Raw genomic sequence first — 9333 nt, 5'->3', positions numbered from 1 at the left:
TATTGGTTTTAATAAAGTGTCTTTCGAAAGCATTTATAAGCGCTGTACTGCCGTACCTTTGGTTTATTAAAAATCCGAGAGAAACAGAAGAAAGAAAATGGTATCTATATGGAATTCCCAATATAATATCCAGATATATTATGTTTTGTTGTCTTTTTTTAATTCTCTTTTTTTCACCTCCTCTCTATTATTATCATGCGACATACTACTTTAAAGTCAGCCTAAAAATAAGCCTGAATATATACACACAACAAAATAATAAACAGCCTCATATATAGGTATTCACATGTATTAGTACATGTACATATATGTATGTTTATATATTCTCTAGAGTTGGTTGTATTTTCCGCTGCCTTTTATAAAGGCTAAAATGGCCGGGAAATTTTCTTCTTTGGCGAATAACGTCGTTAGGTTCGGGTTCGTAACTTTCAATTTGCGATAAAGTCGATCCCTTTGTCTGGCATATAAAGGACATAATAACATGAAATGCTCTATGGTTTCATGAGTTTGACAATTATTACAAAGTCCTGTATCGTGTTTTTTCATTATATAATTATAATAATTTAATCTGCATTTACCAAGACGGAATTGATGCAATATTCGTTCATCTTTCCTGCAAAAACACGTGAAAATCTGGGTTTTCGTCATTTGGTGTTCACCCAAAGGGTACCCTAGGGGGGGGGGGGGGGGGGGGAAGGGGCGTAGAGATGATCCATGAATACATCTCTGTGGCAGGTAGGGGCACATTCGGCCCGTGCCCTACCCCCTTTTTAATAGGCACCAAAAATATCTGAGAGGCTTTTTATTTTGCTTGTAGATTTCGTTCTAGAATGACCTCCAAAGATTATAGTAAACACTTTTTTTGTGGGGGGGGGGGCGGGGGAAGGGTTCGAAAAATCTTTCCTGTATAATAATTACACCTTATTGGAAAATCCTGGACCCGCCCCTGATATGGGATGGGGGTATAGTCGCAGTTACATTGGCATATAGTGTATGCAGCTCTTGCTCATATAGGTCATCATTCTTGTGAAAAATCCTTAAACATAAGCTTGAAAATCCTGAAATATAACCCCCTTTTTCTGTCTTGAGATAATGACATTTTTTGGGGACGGGGCTTGTCAAAATTTTCTGCTCATAAAACATGCATCTCCTTCGAATATCATGCCTAGAAAAAAAGTTGATTAGAACCAAAATGTAAAATCAAACAACCATTGCAACAAAAGCGTTGCAACAATGGCAATAATACAAAAGATTCACTGTTGAACATGACAATGAGGAGCTATAGAGATATATCTTGACAAACGACCCCCGGGGAATATATATATATATATATATATATATATATATATATATATATGCATATGTGTGTGTGTGGTTTTGACAGGGTCAGGCATTACCCCCGGTTTATCAACATTTTCTTATAGCGCCGGTGAAGTGCAAAAATATGTTAGCCGCTCGGCAGTGCGCGCCCCCCCCCCCTTTCGCCAAACGCTGGATCCGCCTATGTGCATTTTAATGTTTGTTCTTCCATTTTTTTATTCGTTAGTATTTCCCATTTGTTGGTGCTATGTTCTCATCCTAATCCTGTTCAATATGCATGTTCACCATGTTTTCTCTTGTTTGCTTTAAAAGGCTTTGAAAATGATATGTCATCTCATTCATGTATTCATTCATTGTATACCTGTACACGCTTGAAACAAGAATTACATGTACTATACACAACAAAAAGTAAGTCCCCCCTAAACAAACATCAATTATTTCCGAACCAATGCGAGTTTTTGATATATTTTTACATGAGCGTGTAGGCAATTTTATAATCTACCCTCTGAGTAAATGTTGTGGACGTATCTTACGTCATGCTTCAGTGAGCACAGTCAGAAGGCAAAAATGTCACTTTTCAAAAGTCACAAGCAAAATATCATGACTTTGATTCCATTTTATTGGAACTAATTCCACATTCTCATCATAGTCAGAAGACTTGTAAAAGGTACTTTCTAAAAGACGATACAACTTTTTAAGCTAAATTTCACGGTTGAATAAACTCAAGTCCAAATTTGCTATAATTGGATTTTTAGACATTTCTATCAATAAAAATGCTAGAATATGATGACAGTTATTTAAGACTATATTCAACAATATTCATCGTTTCACGGTTCAATGAACATTTATTGGAAACAAAAAATGCGATTTTCAAATATCGTAGGCAAGTATGGCTTCATTTTGGTTACTGAAAATGATCTTTTCTCAACTTTTTCGTTATGTTCATGACCAATTAACATGCTTCAATGATTCAAAGGTGTCAAATTAAACATTTACGCTTGAATGAACATGTGGAATGTGATTAGCTCTTTTTTACGTTTACTTATTGGAAAAAATGCAATTTGTAACTATGGATTTCTGTCACAAAACTCCTTGCACAGTTCATTTGATTTGATTTTCATGAAAATCCCGATGTTTAATCAGTGAGCACACAGTATTCGAAATTTATGCAAATGAGAAGAAAGTTCAAGGCCTTGGCCCCACTCTGTACCGTATCGAATGGTTATTTTGGTGTGCGCACCTTTTGGATAGTGTAACTCTGAAGCCATGTGCGAAGTTTCATGAAATAACTGTTGGCAGAAGTAACAAAACCGTCCATGAAACAAACCCTCATGTGAAAATTTTGACTTATTCTCTCATAGACTTGTGTACATTATGGGTGCATCTGTTTAAGCATATTACGTAATCCCTTATTCAATATGGTGGAACTTTTTTTCAAGGCTGTCTTTAGCAATGTCGTTTGGCTGTAATGTTTATCAACCTATGGGCAGAATTCTGTGCAAAAATGGAATCAATTTGCCTATTTATGGATGAGTGAGCACGCATTAAAGTGAGAAAATTGGTATTTTCAATGTCACAGATTAATTTTAAAGGGTAATAAAGTGAATACCCAGGACCAAAATCCAATTGAAACCAGTTGGATTTCCAACTGGTTTCAATTGGTTTCAATTGGTTTCAATTGGTTTCAACTGGTTTCAATTGGTTTTAACTGGAATTTAACAATTTCCAGTTGAAACCAGTTGGGCAACTGGAAATCCTAACTGGAACCAGTTGGGCAACTGGAAATCCTAACTGGAACCAGTTGGGTAAATGGAAATGACTTCCAACTGGAAATGATTTCTAACTGGAACCAGTTGGGTAACTGGAAATCCTAACTGGAACCAGTTGGGCAACTGGAAATCCTAACTGGAACCAGTTGGGTAACTGGAAATGACTTCCAACTGGAAATGATTTCTAACTGGAACCAGTTGGGTAACTGGAAATCCTAACTGGAACCAGTTGGGCAACTGGAAATCCTAACTGGAACCAGTTGGGTAACTGGAAATGACTTCCAACTGGAAATGATTTCTAACTGGAACCAGTTGGGTAACTGGAAATCCTAACTGGAACCAGTTGGGCAACTGGAAATCCTAACTGGAACCAGTTGGGTAACTGGAAATGACTTCCAACTGGAAATGATTTCTAACTGGAACCAGTTGGGTAACTGGAGATGACTTCTAACTGGAAAGATGGGTAACTGAATTCTAATTGGAACCAGTTGGGTAACTGGAAATAAAACTGGAACCAGTTGGGTAACTGGAAATCCTAACTGGATCCAGTTGGGTAACTGGAAAATTTCCAATTGGAAACCAATTGGAAATTTTCCAGTTACCCAACTGGATCCAATTGAAACCAGTTAATTTGCATATTTTCTGCCAGTGTGCACAGATTAATGTTTTATGAGATTCATCATAATTTACAATGTATCTATTTAATTTTTTTCAATTTGAAGTTCCACACTTTTTTCAGATAAGTGTTTCCAATACTTAGCAGTGAAAACCATGTTCATAAATGTTATAGATTATAATTAAAACAGATTAAAAAATAATTAGTACACCACTAACTGTTACCAAATTACATCAAATAAAAATACATATTTTGAAGAACTCCAATATGAATATATACATATGAAAGTCTGTATTTTATCAATGCCCTTTACATTGGTATTAATAGACAAATAACAATGCTTCTGTGTTGACATGAGCAATAGTTAGTGCAAATGCTAATTAGTTTGTAACTAATTAAGTTCATTCCAACTGGAAGTTCCAATTGGATCCAGTTGAAAACCAATTGGTTTCAACTGGTTCCAGTTGAAAACCAGTTGCCTCCAATTGGTTTCAACTGGAACCAATTGAAACCAGTTGCCTCCAATTGGATTCAACTGGTTTTAATAGGGAAATTGGAACAACTGGAACCAATTGAAAACCAATTGAAACCAATAGCCAACTGGTTCCAGTTGCCCAATTGGTTTTAACTGGAACCAGTTGGCAACTGGTTTTCAATTGGAACCAGTTGTTCCAATTTCCCTATTGAAACCAGTTGGCCAACTGGTTTCAATTGGTTTTGCTCTAATTGGTTTCAACTGGATTTTGGTCCTGGGTATTGGGGGCACATTTGGTTTCAAATGTGTCTTTAATTGCTGTTGGATTATCATCCATCATTTCTATCACCAAACACTTTCCGAACTTTAACCATTTTCATGGTTGAGCGAGCACATTCGAAAACTTAGGAATGAATACTCTTTATATTGCATAAATGTATTCTTTTCCTAACAATTTCTCAGGATCAGTTGAATGTATGGAAAGATCAGTGGTGGATCCATAATTTTAAATGTGGGAGGGGCGTTTAATGGGGGGAGCCATCAGCTTTTTCAAATTTTAACATGATCTAACAAGTTGTAGAAGAGAGTCAAGAGGGGCCTAAGCTTTCGATCCTAGCAGAATCTTCTTCAGAGGCAAAATTTGCCTCCGAAGAAGATTTTGCTAGGATCGAAAGCTTAGGCCCCTTTTGACTCTCTATACTCCATTGGCCCTTTTTTTAGATAAGCAGTTTTCAGCAGCTTCTTTTGCCAAGTTGTAGAAGATACTACCAAAAGCCCCTATGATGATACGTCACAATACAGGGGCCGCAGAGCAGTTTTAAAAGTGAGAGGGGGGAGCTGACCATGCCAAAAATCACAATCGTATTACATTTTTGTACTTGCTTATGGAAAAAACTGGGGGCCCCAGCCGCCCCCCCCCCCGCTTCCGCGGCCCCTGCAATACATCTTGCTCACTCAACCATGAACATACGATATCAAAATTTGGTCTGAAGTGGTTAAATGATGGATAGTAAAACAGCATAACACCATAAAATTCACCTAAAAAATTTTTTGCCCAACTTTGTATTTGCACAATCTGAAAAACGACTCTTGTGACTTTAAAAAACGGTCATTTTTAATTCAATCTTTAATTATACTCATGCATGACTCAGCCGATAAATCTCATTTTTCCCCAGGAGTTGCTTTGAGTGTAGAAAATCGCCCATGAAATATCATATCTCAAAATAATTCTGTTCAAAAGTTACAGCAATTTGATTTAGGGGGGACTTACTTCTTTTGTTGTGTATATCCTCTGGCACAGGTTGTTGAGCTGCGGCAGTGAAGACATACTACACTCTTTACATAAGTACGTCATCTCATCATATATTCTCTATACGACCCCTGGCCCAACACACTACGCTTCACATCCCCGGGGTAAATCTTTCCAAAAGCAGATCAACGATTGTTCATTTGACAAAAAAATGTGACTCTCTTTAATCTAGTGAAATGAGTATTTAAAACACCCATCTACAAAAGTGCAAAACATTTTCAAGATTTTTGATAATTTGTTTTATTCGTCAGGTGATTAGTCAGGCAAAGTCAATATTGCCGAGATGCAACACCGTATTTGAATGCTAAACGATATTTCCGAAACACCATATTAATCATATACATAAAGAGGAGTATTTAAAGACTCTAGGTGATGATTGATTTAATTTATACAGAAATTATCTTTTCTTTAATTATAACTATTGTATTAAGTACCCGGCCCCTTAAGCACCTCCCATAATTTTGTACATGGAAAATATTAAGAATAATGCCGAACATTTGCCCGAACTCTCCATTGCCAATCTAGTAACTGGTCAATACCTAATGATAACAAATAAATTGTCAACTCCGCATACTCCTCGACCATGTACACCCACGGCCCCTATAGCTGGGAACGATTTTAAAAGCAAAATCATCTATATGTAACAACCACAAAAAGTTATCAATAGAGAGTAAAAGAAACTTTGATCAGAAATATATTAAAGGACAAGTCCACCTAAAAAAAACGTCGGTTTGAATAATAAGCATAACGCTGAAAATTTCATCAAAATCGGGAGTAAAATAAGAAAGTTAGATCCAGGAAATTCGGGGAAATACTTTCCAAGATCATTTGGGGAAGTGTGAAATTCCGGGAAGTTGTCATATCCAGGAATTAGGCTATTATTTTCTGAATATTATGTCACAATATATCTCAAAATTTGATCTTTGTCCCGGGGGGGGGGCACTTACATTGGCGAGTGGATACCATGCGCGACCAAAAAAACACGTAAAAAGGATGTCCTTTTCACGATAGGGCACGTTACGTACGTAACGTGATAAGGGTGTCAAAAATACAAAAATAATGAAAAAAGGTATCTATTTCGCTAGGAAAATTACGTGTTTAGGGTCGAATATGCGGGGATGATGAGACAAAATTAAAATGTTTTATAAAGGATGTCCTTTTTGCCCCCGAAACTTCGTGTTTAGAGCCCGTTTAGAGTCCGATTTGCGCGAGGTGTAGAAGGTGGGGTCGTACTAAACCAAATAAGGTAAAGCCGACGACCGAAGGACCCGTAACAATAAAACATTCCTGTACTTGTTTAGGGGTTCATTTCAGGGAATATTACCAATAAGAGTATCGTTTTGTTTCCAATACTTGTTAAGGGTAGGGTTTCACACGCCAATACTTGTTAAGGGGTGCATTTTCAGAAAATGGAAATTACGTGTTTAGGGTGCTTTTCGAGACCCCATGGTCGCGCATGGTATCCACTCGTGAATGGAAGTGGCCCCCCGGGATCTTTGTACAATGAAAATATCAAATGTATCGATACGCCGTGTTTCGGCTTTTTACCAGTACTGCTTTTACCCCTTTATTGTTGGCTCATTACGGCACAGGGCCCTAGACGTCGTCATTTTTGTGTCAGTAGAAGAGAAGTATAACATCTTATGGGAGACTGGAAAACATCTGCAAAGTTCCGGGATATTTTGTAAAATTCCAGGAACTTTCAGACTCAGAGTAGTTCCAGGAAGTTTTGTATTGAAAACTGAGTGGAAGCACTGACTGGTGACCCCAACATCTTTCTTTCTGTATTACTCAGTCTTCCACTGGCCGTGTTGATGGGGGGGGGGGGTGACTGAAATATTTTGCCATTTTTTGCAATCATGTTTTTAGATATGCAAGCAAGGAATTGTCATTGATATGTCCACAGTGCATGCGTACCATGGGTCACGGCATTTTAGGGGTGCCAGCAAAATTTTGAATCACTGAGTGTGTGTGCGCGAAAGGCGCTCATTTGCCGGTTATATAATAGAGACATTTTAAGGACAATCATTAACGGATATGTGTCTCACTGATCAAATAATGTGAGCGTGCCGCGAGCTGAATTTTTTTTTGCTATTCACACCAAAAAAAGTTTCTCTTCCTTTCTCCCTCTTTTTGATCCTTTTCCCCTTTTTTGGTAAGCCGATGGAGGGGGAGGTATGTGCCAGGCGCGGATCCAGGAGGGGGGCCGAGCCAGCCCCGGCCCCCCTATTTTTTGACAACCTGCAGAAAAAAGTTTACTACTTGATAGAAACTATGAAAAACAGAAAGAAAAATAAGAAAGAGGTATTATACCCCTGATGTGTAATTTACAGCCTGGTAACGGCCGGCCCCCGACCCCGAAAGGAAACAAGAAAAAGGTGAGGAGAAGAATTGGAAAATAGACTTTATAATAACATTTTTCGCTCGCGCTTGCCTGTGTAATGAAACCCATTCAAAAGGATTAAATGGCACTTAATATCCAGTTCTGAAATCAATTTGCACAAAATTTTCTGCTCGCGCTGCGCGCTCGCATTGTTTGATTTTTGAGATGCCTATCCAAAATTTGTCAAAATGCTCCTTTATCATGTCAGTATATCAAAAAATTAAGCTCGTGTTTCGCGCTCGCATTTAATTGTTTGAGACACACAGCTTGTTCTTTATTCAAATAAAAACGCGATTAGACTGTCCAGTTTTCAGGTCGGAATATCAAAAATTTTTAAGGTCGCGCTTCGCACTCTCATTATTTAATTGGTGATACTTGTATCCTCTTCATTAATCACTAAAAACAGTCCTTATTGAGTCCCTTTTCACGTTACTGTAATAAAATTTTGGCTCGCGCTTTGCGCTCGCATTGTTTAGTTGGATACTTATCTTTGTTCATGATTACAAAAACTGCTCAGAATCTTCAGGTCTAAGGGCATAAAATATCAAAAATTTGAGCTCGCGCTTCGCGCTCGCATTATATATTAAGACTATATGAGATGCCTTATCTTGTTTGTAACAATAAAAACTAACATATACTTCAAACTTCAGTCTGTAGTTAGGACTACCCCCTGAAAACCAACAAAAAAAGTAGATTATAGCGGCCAATCGAGAAAAATGTTGATGAAGATATTTTCTGCCCCCCCCCCCCCTATTGGCGAAAGCTGGATCCGCCCGTGTGTGCCCCCATTCCCCCTTACGCAACTGTATGTCCATATATGGCAAATACCCCTCCAATGTTATTATCTCTTTACCCCATGATGGTTTACTGGTTTTATTAGAGATTACATTAAAAAGAAATTGACAAAAAGACTCCAACATTGATAAATTTGGAAGAAACGAAGGTTTCTCTTCAATGTTATAATAAGGACATAAGTATTTCGTTTGGAAATGGTGAACTGGCTCTTTATTTGCATTTTATGATTCAATAATATTGTTTTATTTGGCGGTATATTTTAGGAAGAATTTTCACCAATAAGCAATTATCTCTTGTGATTATTTTTTTGTTCATTTGTTTCGTAAAAAATGTAGGGGGGAGGATGTTTGTACAGGCCACCCCCCCCCTCCTCGAAAAGTGGGGGATATGTCCCCATCCCCCCGGATTTACGCCAGTGCAGTCTTCCACGCCCACCCCCCCCCCCCCCCTCCTCGATCGGGCCCCTCCCCTTCTCATTCTCGTATTGATAGCTAGTGCCTAGTGGTCACCTTTCTCATCGTTTTAGAGTTCTTTTTTTTATATTGTACTTCTACTTTAAAGTGAACCCTGACAGGCGTGGATATTATCATTATTTCTTTTTTTTAATTTATTTAACTGGTAGAGTGTCGAGGTACCTTCTCAATACAGTATACATCTCTAGTCTCT

Source organism: Lytechinus variegatus, chromosome 16 (assembly GCF_018143015.1).
Source record: "Lytechinus variegatus isolate NC3 chromosome 16, Lvar_3.0, whole genome shotgun sequence".
NCBI lineage: Eukaryota > Metazoa > Echinodermata > Echinoidea > Temnopleuroida > Toxopneustidae > Lytechinus > Lytechinus variegatus.
The sequence above is the reverse complement of the archived record's forward strand: the minus strand, read 5'-3'. Positions refer to the sequence as shown.